The sequence below is a fragment of the Lithobates pipiens genome, unplaced genomic scaffold (assembly GCF_037356315.1).
Source record: "Lithobates pipiens isolate NorthernLeopardFrog02 unplaced genomic scaffold, aLitPip1_a1.2 Scaffold_28, whole genome shotgun sequence".
Classification (NCBI taxonomy): domain Eukaryota; kingdom Metazoa; phylum Chordata; class Amphibia; order Anura; family Ranidae; genus Lithobates; species Lithobates pipiens.
In genome coordinates, this window is record NW_027507789.1 from 208,757,157 (window position 1) to 208,770,449 (window position 13,293).

General features: G+C 43.7%; 2 protein-coding genes across 3 annotated transcripts in view; one reads left to right on the forward strand and one right to left on the reverse strand.

The window, feature by feature from the left end:
• The window catches only part of ZBTB46 (zinc finger and BTB domain containing 46), a 96,537-nt gene that overhangs the window by 53,791 nt on the left and 29,453 nt on the right, over positions 1-13,293 (forward strand). The window lies entirely within an intron of this gene.
• SLC2A4RG (SLC2A4 regulator) overlaps positions 12,094-13,293 on the reverse strand; it is an 88,646-nt gene continuing 87,446 nt past the window's right edge. Inside the window, exon 12 of the mRNA XM_077460409.1 lies at positions 12,094-12,243. The gene's annotated coding sequence lies outside the window, so the exon portion shown is untranslated. The remainder of the gene's footprint in view (positions 12,244-13,293) is intronic.

Here is a 13,293-nt window from a genome sequence, read left to right on the forward strand (position 1 = left end):
TCTCTCCCTCTATTTTTTCTCTCTCTCTCTCTTTCTTCCTTCTCTCGCTCCCTCTGTTCTCCATTCTTTCTTTCTTCCTTCTCTCGCTCCCTCTGTTCTCCATTCTCTCTTTCTTCCTTCTCTCGCTCCCTCTGTTCTCCATTCTCTCTTTCTTCCTTCTCTCGCTCCCTCTGTTCTCCATTCTCTCTTTCTTCCTTCTCTCGCTCCCTCTGTTCTCCATTCTCTCTTTCTTCCTTCTCTCGCTCCCTCTGTTCTCCATTCTCTCTTTCTTCCTTCTCTCGCTCCCTCTGTTCTCCATTCTCTTTCTTCCTTCTCTCGCTCCCTCTGTTCTCCATTCTCTCTCTCTTTCTTCCTTCTCTCGCTCCCTCTGTTCTCCATTCTCTCTTTCTTCCTTCTCTCGCTCCCTCTGTTCTCCATTCTCTCTTTCTTCCTTCTCTCGCTCCCTCTGTTCTCCATTCTCTCTTTCTTCCTTCTCTCGCTCCCTCTGTTCTCCATTCTCTCTTTCTGCCTTCTCTGGCTCCTCTGTTCTCCATTCTTTCTTTCTTCCTTCTCTCGCTCCCTCTGTTCTCCATTCTCTCTTTCTTCCTTCTCTCGCTCCCTCTGTTCTCCATTCTTTCTTTCTTCCTTCTCTCGCTCCCTCTGTTCTCCATTCTCTCTTTCTTCCTTCTCTCGCTCCCTCTGTTCTCCATTCTCTCTTTCTTCCTTCTCTCGCTCCCTCTGTTCTCCATTCTCTCTCTTTCTTCCTTCTCTCGCTCCCCTCTGTTCTCCATTCTCTCTCTTTCTTCCTTCTCTCGCTCCCTCTGTTCTCCATTCTCTCTCTTTCTTCCTTCTCTCGCTCCCTCTGTTCTCCATTCTCTCTCTTTCTTCCTTCTCTCGCTCCCTCTGTTCTCCATTCTCTCTCTTTCTTCCTTCTCTCGCTCCCTCTGTTCTCCATTCTCTCTCTTTCTTCCTTCATGCTTTGTCTCCTCTCCATCTTTCCTACTCTATCTCTCACATGCTCTCTAGCTCATATCTTCTCTTTTTTTTTTTTTTTTCTCTTCCCCCTTGTTGCTGCTTCCTTTTTTTCTCTCTCTCTCTCCCTCTATTACCCTCTCCCAACCCCCACTTGAAAACTGATCCATAAGAATAGCATCTCTTCCTAGATGTCCATCACCTTGCACCATCCATTAGGTCAGTTGCTGTCGTTTCGGGGTGTGCCGGAGGCTACAGCGGTAATGAGCGTGGAGTCGCTGCCCTCTGACCCTTTAAGCCCCCTCCCCAGGTTAATACCGGTTTAGGCTCTCTCAGGTGTCACTACCTCCACTGAATACATTAGGTGAGAGGAGGGGGTGGGGATCATCACCTGTCTATCCAGAGCTCTCACTTTGTTATAGTTCAAAGAGCACCTAGACATCCCATTGTAATGACAGCACCATGGTATGGTATCATATTTACACCAAGCAAGAAACCTATAAAACCTGGGTAATTATCACCCAGTGCCTGTGTTTCTGTAGGATCTGACAAGTTAAAAAAAAAAAATTCTCCTTCAGCAATGCCATAGACGACGTGTTTGCTGGAAATCAGAATTATGATCACTTGCATTAGAATATAATTTCACACTGTACTATCAGATCAGAACATTTAGACCAGGCTTTCTCCACCTTTTAACCCTAGAGGAACCCCAAAAACTATTTTCAAGTCTCAAGGAACCCTTACTATTAACCAAATAATCCGGGCTCAATATGAACAATGCTCCTTATATTAGTGGTCAATAGGAAGAATGTTCCCCTTAAAGTAGTGTTTAGAATGCCACCCTTAGCTAAAAAATATATTTGGTGCCATGCTGCTGGCTTTGCTAAGCGGTGCTGAACCTGGAACCCTGTAGGCACCATCAAAAAGGTGGTTCTTCAGCCACAGCTCAAGGAACCCCTAGCAACCTCTGGAGGAACCCTATGGAACCCTGGTTGAGAATGGCTGATTTAGATGAAGCCCATTTCCTTTAGATCTTCCAACAATTATGTGGTGTCAGGGCCTGCTTGATGGGATACCCTTTGATGGGATGGTTTAGATTCAGGTTCTCACACATCAGTCTTTGTAAATTCAATGGTAAATGTAAAATCAGATTGTGATGTCTATAGACATCTTAAAATAGTCAGAAATACCCAACCTCCCCCTTACCAGCCAGGTGCCATCACTTGTTAATAATTTACCGATAATCGGTTAAAATATTCTGATTGTATCCATGAGAATAAAGGGCAATTGTGTGTTTTATTCTTGAATCCGTCTTAAAAATTCAGTAAAAAAAATATTGAGAAATTGCACACAATTGCCCTTTATTCTCATGGATACAATCAGAATATTTTAACAGATTATCGGTAAATTATTAACATGTGATGGCACCTGGCTGGTAACGGGGAGGTTGGGTACTACTGACTGAAAGATTATTAGAACAGTGCTAAACGTGTCTGAATGCCAACGAAACACATATCCCTGTAAGATTCCAAAAACAATGATGGAGGAAAGGGAGATGGCTCTAAAAACAGGTCATTTAGCGACGGAACCCCCGCCTGATTTTTACTTTGTGTTTTTTATTGCATATATATAAAAGGCCATACAAAACAAAATAAAGGTGTGTGTAAAAAATAAATACATAAAAATAAATACATAAAAAAAATATATATATATATATATATATATATATATATATATATATATATATATATACACATATCCAGCTGTGAAGACCATAATAATAGCTCAGCAATACACTAACACAGTAAGCTAAACTACCTCTACACTTGACCACACTTCACTCTACCTCCCGGGGTTCTCCAGGAGGTATCCTTCTGGTTCAAAGTGTTACATGTCTTTTTTTTTTTTTCTCCTTATCTGGTGGACATGCCCCAAGGCAACCCGGTTTCTGGAAATGGGTATACGCCATGATCAGGTCAGTCTTAACGTTTCCCTAGTCCGTAACCCCTAGGAGGCCCTGTTGCCTAAAACGAACCCGACCCTCTCTGCTACCCAAAGGAAGCTGATGGGATTTGTGTCCCTGGTGGGCCACCAAATGTTGGCCACAGCCTTGAAACAACCTTTTCTTGACTTTGCTGAGGCTCAGCAAAGGCTATTGGGGACCATGGCTCACTTCTATACTTAAAGACTCTCACGCTAAGTTTCTAAAGGTTTAGGAACCCCTGTATATCCTATAACAACCGCCTGAACTTTGCTTTCAGTTTGATGTTATCTATCATCGTCCTTCTGCACTTAAACTGCTGGCCCACATGGGACGACACCCTGACCCCTCCCCCCCTCCCTTTTTCCCTTCATTTGTCCACCCCAGGTCCCAGGAAAGTACTCCCCCTCTCCCTCAACCTTCTCTTATTTTTTTCCTCCACCTCCTTCAGCACTCACTGTTCCTTCCTGCTTTTCTCTTTGTGCTTATTTACGAGATGTCTAGCACTCCCCCCCCCACCGCCAATATAGAGGTGCCCATGGGTGGAAACATGGAGCACTCCTTAATATCTCCACTTTTTTTTGCTCTAGTCATGAAACTTCTGGTACTACATGATTTGTGTTATACAGTTGGCGTGCAACATTTTGCATCATCCTGCTCTTATGTGTGCTTCCTAACACATTGCATCTCCACGCTCCCTATGTTTACTGTGTTATACCAATGCTTTCCTATGCATTGTTCTGGAAAAAAATAATTCTAAACTCTGTAAATTCTTTGTTAAACAAAGCGCTACATGCCAGTATAAAAGGTGTAGGTTGCCACTCGCCCAGCCCAATGCATGTAGGTATATGTGATGGCCTAAGCCAACGCTGCTCCACTGGCCACGCCCTCCTAAAGCATTTCAATTGGGTAGAGTGAAACGCGTCAGTAGTGTGGCTAGTGGTGCTGTGTTGAATGAGGCCACCACATATGCTGACATTCATCAGGCTGGGTGAGCGGCTCCCTACATCTTTTATACTGGAGTTTCTGAATGTGTGAAACCTGACGGCAGCACCCCTTTACCTGAGTTCTAGCGGGTAAATACATTACACCTCGGGCTTGACGCGGCACTACAAGGTTCTAACGGTCAAAGTGCCACGTGCATTTCACTGAGCTCACCATAGGGCTACCCGCATTGCTAGATTGTATAACAATCCAATATAAAAGATCAAAGCAGGGGAAAGAAAAGAAAAGAGAGAAAACGAGAAAAGAGAAAAGGAAGATCCCAGGGACGGTACAAATGAATGGCGAGGTTACCCAAGACACGATAGAGCTTATAGGTCGATGTTCAAATAACGTACTCGTGGACTCCAGACCTTTTCAAATAGTTTTTTTGCTGGCAAATTTCTCATGGGTCATGACCCACGATAGCTTCTGCCGTACCTGAGAGACAGGGAAGGCTTCTTCCAAGAAATGGTGAGCTTAGCCGCTAAGAGGATGAAGAATATCAATCGTTGAATAGCTTGAGACGTTTTCTCAAGTGGTTTATTCATCAAGGCCTCAGATTGTAAAATAGAGACTCCGGGCGGTCACCCGCCTACGGAGGGCAAAAACTTTTATTGCGGAAACACCGAAGTCCGGCGCGCTCCCACCAGATATGGAACCCCTGCCTGACTTTGATTGCTCAGAAGCTTTTTGGAAGCTCTTGGTTTCCTTGCACTTGGTAGCCGTTGCCCTGTGTTCTTCAGCTCGTCACTTGGGTTGGTCAACCTGTTTGTGATATTGAAAAAAAAGAAACCAGTTTAAGTTGGGGGCACATTGCCATACAACACGGTGCTCCTAAAATAACATTCTTTTCATCCGTTGGGGTGAATTCATTCATTTCTAATGGGCTGTAGATGCAACTCAAGGTGGCAACAACAACAAAAAAATAGGCTCTATAGTTTAAAACTCTCAGCCCACCACAATGCACAGGGAACTGGCATCTGTGTATTGTTTTTGGGTGCCGCTAGCAATGAACGGCAATACAGATTCGTAACACGCATCTACAGCGCATCACCATAACGTCCACAGAGATGGGACAGCAAATTGCAAAGGGTCTCGACGGCGTTGATCAGTTTCAGTACAGGCACATGTCATGTCACCATTATCTGCTATAGACGCCCTTAAGCTAAAGGATAGACAATAGCACTGATCCTAGAAAATATAAACATTGAACCCCCCCCCCCTCGCCCTTCCACATTCCTGTTACAGAGAGAAGCTCCCATCCCACAGACTCAATCTATCCCATCCCAACCCCCACCTCCCCCTTTCCCCCGTACTCCCACACACTGCTCTCACATTCCCCACCGGAGCGAGGAATCCCCCCCCCCCCACACCTGCTCGTATATTATCCGCCGAACTGATCACCCAGAACCCTTTGCTGCAGCCAGACTCCCACAGGCCGATGCAGTCATTATGGCGCCCAGAGACCAAAACACATAGGCAGAAAATATTGTATGGTAAATGTAGATACATGGCTCCCAACTGTCTCTGATTTTGAGGGACTGTCCCTGATTTGGAGCAATGTCCCTCTGTCCCTCATCCCTCCTCATTTGTCCCTCATTTTTATCTGATCTATAGAGTTGTATATAAAATGCACTTTTTATCTATCAAAAAGTGTTTCCCAGCACTAAACCTTTCATCTGATTTCTAAATTTCTGCATTTGTAAATTCCAAAAGCCAATATAAAGGAATAGTAGTGGTAAAAAAAAGCATTTGTGGGTTTAACCAATCTTGTTTTTTTTGTACAATTCTTCCTTAAGGGGCGTGGCAAGGGGTGTGTCCTATGCCTGCATACTTTTTCTGATAGGTGTCCCTCATTCCCATCTGAAAAAGTTGGGAGGTGTGGTAGATATGGTATGGTGCATTTTGTGTATACGGTGTTTACGGTGTGCACTTGTTTATCTCTGATTGTTGCAGTTGAGCATGTCTGAACCAAGATCCTATTCCCATGATGCAACAGGAGCGTTCCTTTAAATCTTTGCACCGCAGTAGCTGTGCTATCAGTCTGCAGGGTGCTTTGGAAGGGGGTGGACAAAGACGAAACATTTAGGAGGGGGTTGGGTACTGTGTTGTATGTGTATTAGCAGCCATAGGAGCAACTAGAAATGTTATGAACCATGTTGGCACACGGTTTACTTTTATATATAGGTGTTTACCGTATTTTATGCATGATTTTTACCTATAAAAGCCTTCCCTTATGTGGACATCCAAAAGCCTGCTGTTGGGCGCCGTCATCTTGGATGTGATATCAATAGCCCCAGCAGACTCGGAGATGTCACTCTATAGCAGGGGTCCATTTTATTGTGGGCAGCATCAGCATTATGGTTGTCCTCAAAGGGCCAGTTGTATCTATATAAGACTATATAAGATGTTTCCAGGGCTTTTTTTCTCGTGAGAAATTCTGACTACGGTTTTCTCCTTGCGTCCGCACTGATGTCCAGAAAAGACAAGCATGCAGTTGAAGGGCCTTTTCTTTTTGATCCTATTGTATACGGAAGCTCATGAGCAAAACATCCAGTGTACACATCCGATATTTAATATCTGAATATGACATGTAAAGTGCGCAGAGAAGTTTGTCCAGAAGCAGAAATCTTCCGAAAGTTTACTTAAAGCCAAAACTTTGTTTTTGTTTCAGTTGGAGAATGGAAGGATTAGAACCTCTGTCAGATTTTTCTTGTTTTGCTGTTCCACCTGGTTACACTCCATGGTTCACCCTGTAAGCAATTTATCTTGGTAACTCAGCCATTCCTAAAGTCAACTATAGACAGCCGGGTTCTCCTTCGAATGTTCATATAAAATTCTTGACTGTCATGTGACGGGGGAAATAGAGGACGACTCCGATTTAAAAGGGTGGGGGGATGAGGACTCACTCTGATGTGAAATTAGGGGCCTGAGGGCTCTGATGTGAAAAGGGGGGGGGGGGGCTGAAGACTCTGAAGTGAAGGAGGGAGCTGATTTGTAGGATTAAAAGGGCTTGCGGGGGATAGAGGACTGACTGTGATGTGAAGGGGGGGCTGAAAACTCTGATGTGAAAGTGGGGGGACTAATGACTCTGGAGTGAAGGGGGGCAGGATTCTCATTTACAGGTGTTAAAAGGGGGAATTGAGGACTGACTGTGATGTGAAGGGGGGAAATAGAGGTCTTTAAAAGGGTGGTGGTGGGGGGGGGGAGGGGTGATGCCTCAGATATGAACTGGAGGGGCTGCGGACTCTGATGTGAACTGGAGGGGCAGAGGACTGTGCAAGTGGGGGGACTCCGATTGGGGGGGGGTGGAGGACTCTGATGTGAAAGTGGTGGGACTAATGACTCTGAATTGAAGGGAGGGGCAGAACTCCTCTGATTTATAGGGTTAAAAGGGAGGACTGACTGTGATGTGAAGGGGGGGGGATAGAGGACTCCGATTTAAAAGGGTGGGGGGATGAGGACTCACTCTGATGTGAAATTAGGGGCCTGAGGACTCTGATGTGAAAAGGGGGGGTTAAAAGACTCTGAAGTTAAGGGGGGGGCAGGACTCTGATTTGTAGGATTAAAAGGGGGTGGAGGACTGACTGTGATATGAAAGGGGGAAATGGAGGACTCCGATTTAAAAGGGTGGCGGAGGGAGTTGAGGAATCTAATATGAAATATGGGGCCTGAGGACTCTGATGTCAAAAGGGGGAGGAGGCTGAAAACTGTGATGTGAAAAGGGGTGGGGGGGGGGGGCTGAAGACTGATGTGGAGAAAAGGAGGAGGGGGCTAAAGACCCTGATGTGAAATGGGGGGATGGCTGAAAACTCTGATGTAAAAGGGGGTTGGTGAAAGGGGGGCTGCTCATGTGATGTGATGGAGGGACCCCAATTTAGATTGGGGTGCCTTGTAGAGCTGCACAATTAATCGTCAAGAATTGTTATATGTGATCTGGACTAAAGTGTTTCACAATTCTTTCTATGCAAAGAATTCTCTCTGCTCTTCTGAAGCCACAGCCATCGAAAGGAAGGAAGAGAAAAACTGGGCAGTCTGCCAAGAATCACACCATTCTTTATCAGTTGAACTTAAGTATAAACATTGTAACAATTTGTCAATGGAATGGACTTTGTGTGTAAGGGCCGGTTCACACAGCGAGGCGCGGCGAGGCGTCTCCGACTTGCCTCGCCGCGACCTGCGGGGACCTCAGCGGCGACTTGCAGAGGACTTCTGTATAGAAGTCAATGCAAGTCGCCCCCGAAGTCGCCCAGAAGTAGTACAGGAACCTTTTTTCTGAGTCGGAGCGACTCGAGTCGCTCCTCTCAGAACGGTTCCATTGTACAGAACGGGGGCGACTTGCGGGAGCGAGGCGAGGCGAGCCGTGTCGCCTCGCATCGCCTCGCTGTGTGAACCGGCCCTAAGTGAAAAAAGTTTAACCACTTAAACACTAAACCCTTTTCTGACATTTGTTGGTTGCAAGTTAAAATCATTCTTTTTTTTTTTTGCTAGAAAATTACTTAGAACCCCCAAAGATTATTTATATATATATATATATATATATATATATATATATATATATATATATATATATTTCTTAGTAGACACCCTAGAGAATAAAATGGTGGTTGTTGCAGTGTTTTATGTCGCACTGTAGCAGCAGTGTTTCAAATGCAATTTTTTTTTCAAATGACTTTAATGAATTAAAAAAAATATATATAAAGTTAGCCCATTTTTTTTTTTTTTATTTAATTTTTTTGTATAATGTGAAAGATTTTACGTTGCGAGAATCGTGATCTTTTTATTCTAAGCAAAAACAAAAATCATGATTCTCATTTTGGCCAGAATTGTGCAGCTCTAGTGCCTTGTAATTTATGTATAATTTGTAAAGGGTGTCATAATTTAAAAGAGAAAGGTTGAGAGGCGCGGCTGTATATGCGGGTTCCTCCTATTGGACACAATATGAATGCGTCTCCCTCGTTCTCCTCTATGGGATGACACGGAGAAGTCCCCTAACCCTTATATGTGTATTCCTAGCTGCACTCCCTCAATCCTCTCCTCTCATCCTCCGCAAATCCGCTTAATCTCCTAATTGCCCACCTCGTCTTTAGCTGAGAATTACCCGTCCAGCCCTCCACACCCTCTGATTACCAACCTCTCGCCTTCTCCCAGACCGCTCACACACCACCTTGCCCCCCATCCCCCACAGACACATTATTGATATCTGCCGCCCTTAGGGACGTTCCCTGCTGTGATTAGAACCGTCCTAATTATTGGGTTGGATTTGTTACAAGCCCCAGAATCCCTTATAAACAGCGTGGGTCCTCGCTCACCAGGACATGTTGTTTTTTTTTTTTTTTTTTTTTTTTTAAAGGGTACCTGTCATGCCTACCCCGCTGAGATGGAAAGAGAAGTAACTTTTACCATTGTTATTAGAAGAAAACGCCATTATCTCTATATCTGCTGCCCTCAGGGGGTACGCCGGAGCCACCGGTATAATTATCCTAATAATCGAGAAGGATTTGTAAGCAGCCCCCGGAATCCGATATAAACAGGCGCTCGCTTTTTAGACGTTTCCTATTAAGGCCAAAGTAGTCTTTGAAAAGTCGCCCGCCTGGAAACTTTTTATTAAAGGGGCCCGGTCACCCATGCTGAGTGTATAAAACCTCTCTGATGTCTGAGATGGAAGGAGAAAGCATTCAGGGTTTTTTTTTTAAGTGAAAGACGTCCTCTTACCGCCATATCTGCTGCCCTACAAGATGCTCCCTACTGTCATTAATGGATTAGGTTTGTTACAAGCCCCAGACATCCATATAAACAATGCACAATATTTTTTAGAAATTTCCCATCACAACCAAAATAAACTTTTGTTCAAAAACTCTTTATTTACCAAGAAACTTTTTTTTTTTTTAAAGGGGACCTGTCACCTATACACCCTGCGCGTAATGTCGTTACAATGGAGACTCATTTTACCGTTGGCGCTTTCAGGCAAAAGATCTTTTTTTTTTGTGCCACGGGACAGAAAACGTCTGGCAGGGGTGAGGCAGGTCATACAATATGCAATTTTGTTTCCTTCAGCCACGGTTTAAAGGAAAGACAATTGCTTGATTCCCCCATCAACATAGCATTTTTCTTTAAATACTGTTTGTTTTTCTGAAAATGTTGTACAATAAAATGACGGGTTTCCCCGCCATCAGAATACAATACTCACTGCCTGCAGCTATAGCTGCTGGCACTGATCACTGCCTGCAGCTATAGCTGCAGGCAGTTATTAAATGAAGAAAAACGAAAACCTATACAACCAGCTTGTCCATACATGGAACGGAATTCCCATCCGTCTACAGCCGTCTAAACTCGGGTTTACTTGGCCAAAAAGGCCTAGCAGACCCCCCCCCCCCCCCCCCAAGGTCTGCCAGGCCTACATTGGTACAAGATACCCTGTTACCACATCCACGGTCGCACATCTATCATTGCATAAAAGGGAGCAACAGACATTATTGGTACATTTTTCTGTTAACCCCCTTCCCGCCCAGCCCTGGCATCCCTTTCATTGGGTCTGTATGCCAGGGGGAATGGAAGAATTGGCGATCATGTGACTACTGTGGTTGACTATCCCGCCAATCCTGCTGGCTACCATTAGTGGGGCCTGAGAACTGTCCGCTACAGCTCGGTCTGTGTTGGGAGCATGCTTTCAGCACAGGAACGTCGGCTGCCCACATGACACAGTGGTCTCCAAACTGAGGCCTGGGGGCCAAATGTGGGCAATTCCTTGCTTTTATCTGGCCCTTAGGGCACTATTTTACCCACTGATGCCAGCAGTGAGGCATAATCCCCCCACCTCCACAATGAGATCAATGGAGGGGTACATTTCCTCCACACAAGTCCATATACAAGTTTATATAGTATAAATTGTTTGCAAGCCCAACGTGTTTCGGGGATTGTAATATCTGCCCCTCCCCCCCCATCAGATTTTGCAAAAATTATGTAGGTATACTCAGTTTGACATCCAGTTCAATTTGACATCCAATTATAGATTGATTATGGAGTCAACATACGCTGTTTAATTTCTTTTCAAGCTGATGAAGGGGGGTAGAGGTACAGCCCCTGAAATGCGTTGGCTTTGCAAAATATTTACCATTGGAATAATATTTGGACATGAATATTACGAAGGGTCACCAAGCTGGCTAGTTGGGAACTGCATGTATGGTGAATTTTTTTGGCTATGGAGTCAACATACGCTGTTTCATTTTTCTTTTCAAACCCTGATGAAGGGGGCAGAGGTACAGCCCCTGGAATGTGTTGTCTTTGCAAACAATTTATCATTGTGATAAACTTCTATTTGGAATAATACGAAGGGATCCTAAGATGGCCAGTTGGGAACTGCGTGTATGCTGACTTTTTATTTTTTTGGGCTATGGAGTCAACAGACTAGAATGCTGCTGGTTCTTATACTCTCTAGTAACCTTTTTGTATATGTATCCTTGGTCATTATTAAAACCTGCATTGCATTATGTTTATTGGCCCTTTAATGGCAGCAGTAGGATGAGTCTGTCTTCCCTGAGCTCTGTCTGATGTATCATATGCCGCGTGCTTGCACCGTTAATGGGCCCGGACTCTTCTATAATTCATGCATGAACTGATGTGACCGGACCTGAGCTCCAGTTAACCGTTTGCTTTTCCGTCTATAGTGCCTGCACAATGGCTGTGGTGTCTGGGGGGGGGGGGGGGCCCTTATAGCCTACTGCAGTCTAGTCACTGGGGGGGGGGGGGGGACTACAACTCCCAGCACTGCCAAAAATGTAAGTATATGTTCACATGAAACAGATATTTGGTTTTGATTTGTTGACTGGTTGAAGCACCAACTGCTTTCCAAAGTTGACCAGTCTAATGAGACAACCACCTTTTCCATCCACCCATCACATGGTATTGTATAAAGCTTACACCATACACCCTAAATGTCCAATCTCTGTTCAGTCTCCTTTACCTCAGCCAAAGCCTTAAATAAGCCATCAGCTCAGGTTGTACTGTATGTATGCTGGTAGGCTTTCATATTATGTAATTGTTTGGTCAATCAGATTAAAAGGTGTATGGCTTCTGGTAATATGGGGAAAATCCCCCCCCCCCCCCCCCAAGGGGCTTTAAAGCAGCAATGCAAGAAAATTTGATTATATAAATATATTTTATTTGGAAATGTATGAAGGTCAGTGGCATGTTGCTGTTAAAAATATATGGACTCTGGTTAGGGGATAATAAAAGCATTCCACATTACAGCATCACATATCATTAGTCTGTAGTGATGATGCTCCGAGGCGTTTCGACCATTATGGTCTTCTTCAGGGGTAGGTTTGCTGTTGAAGAGATATAGTTAGTATCTCAAAACAATGTGAAATATCAGAAAGGACATTACAACATGTGTTCAATTACATATATGCGAGGTATAACTACCACTGAAAGGTGAAAAGAGAGATCTCCTGACCAGAATTTTTAAATAGTTGGATGATCCCTGTGGGTCCCTGCTGAAGAAAAGCATCCCAACACAATGTTTCTGCGTGCCGAAGCGTACGCAAATGTGAGTAGCGCCCGTATATGAAAACTGTACAAACCACACGTGAGGTATCGCCGCGATCAGTAGAGCGAGAGCAATAATTCTAGCCCTAGACCTCTGTAACTTAAAACATGCAACCTGTAGAATTTTTTAAACGTCGCCTATGGAGATTTTTAAGGGTAAAAGTTTGTCGCCATTCCACGAGCCGGCGCAATTTTGAAGCATGACATGTTGGGTATCAATTTACTTCGTGTAACATTATCTTTCACAATATAAAAAAAAAAATGGGCTAACTTTACTGTTGTCTTATTTTTTTTATTAAAAAAAGTGTATTTTTTCCCAAAAAAGTGCGCTTGTATGACCTCTGCGCAAATACGGTGTGACAGAAAGTATTGCAACGACCGCCGTTTTATTCTCTAGGGTATTAGAAAACAAAATGTATAATGTTTGGGTGTTCTTAGTCATTTTCTAGCAAAAAAAAAAACTGTTTTTAAACTTGTAAATTATTTACAATAATTGTTACAATTATTTACAATAATAATTTATAATTAGTAATTATTAAAAGTCTGCAGCTGCAGTATTTGTAGTTTTTTTTTTTTTTTTTTTTATTACATTTTTTATTTATTTTTTTTAATGGGCACACCACTTTAAGTAAATGAAAGTGCACCTGTCATTTATGGATGCTGCAAGGAGTCCGATGTATATACCGCATTCCCTTCTCTGCTAAATGCTACATCTACCTACATTACCCTTGCAAACCAGTAACCATTGTCCTAAACTTTCTATATATTGATTTGCAATAGAAAGAGATCAGCCTATTTTATCTGATTGGCCACAATGGGAACACAATCTT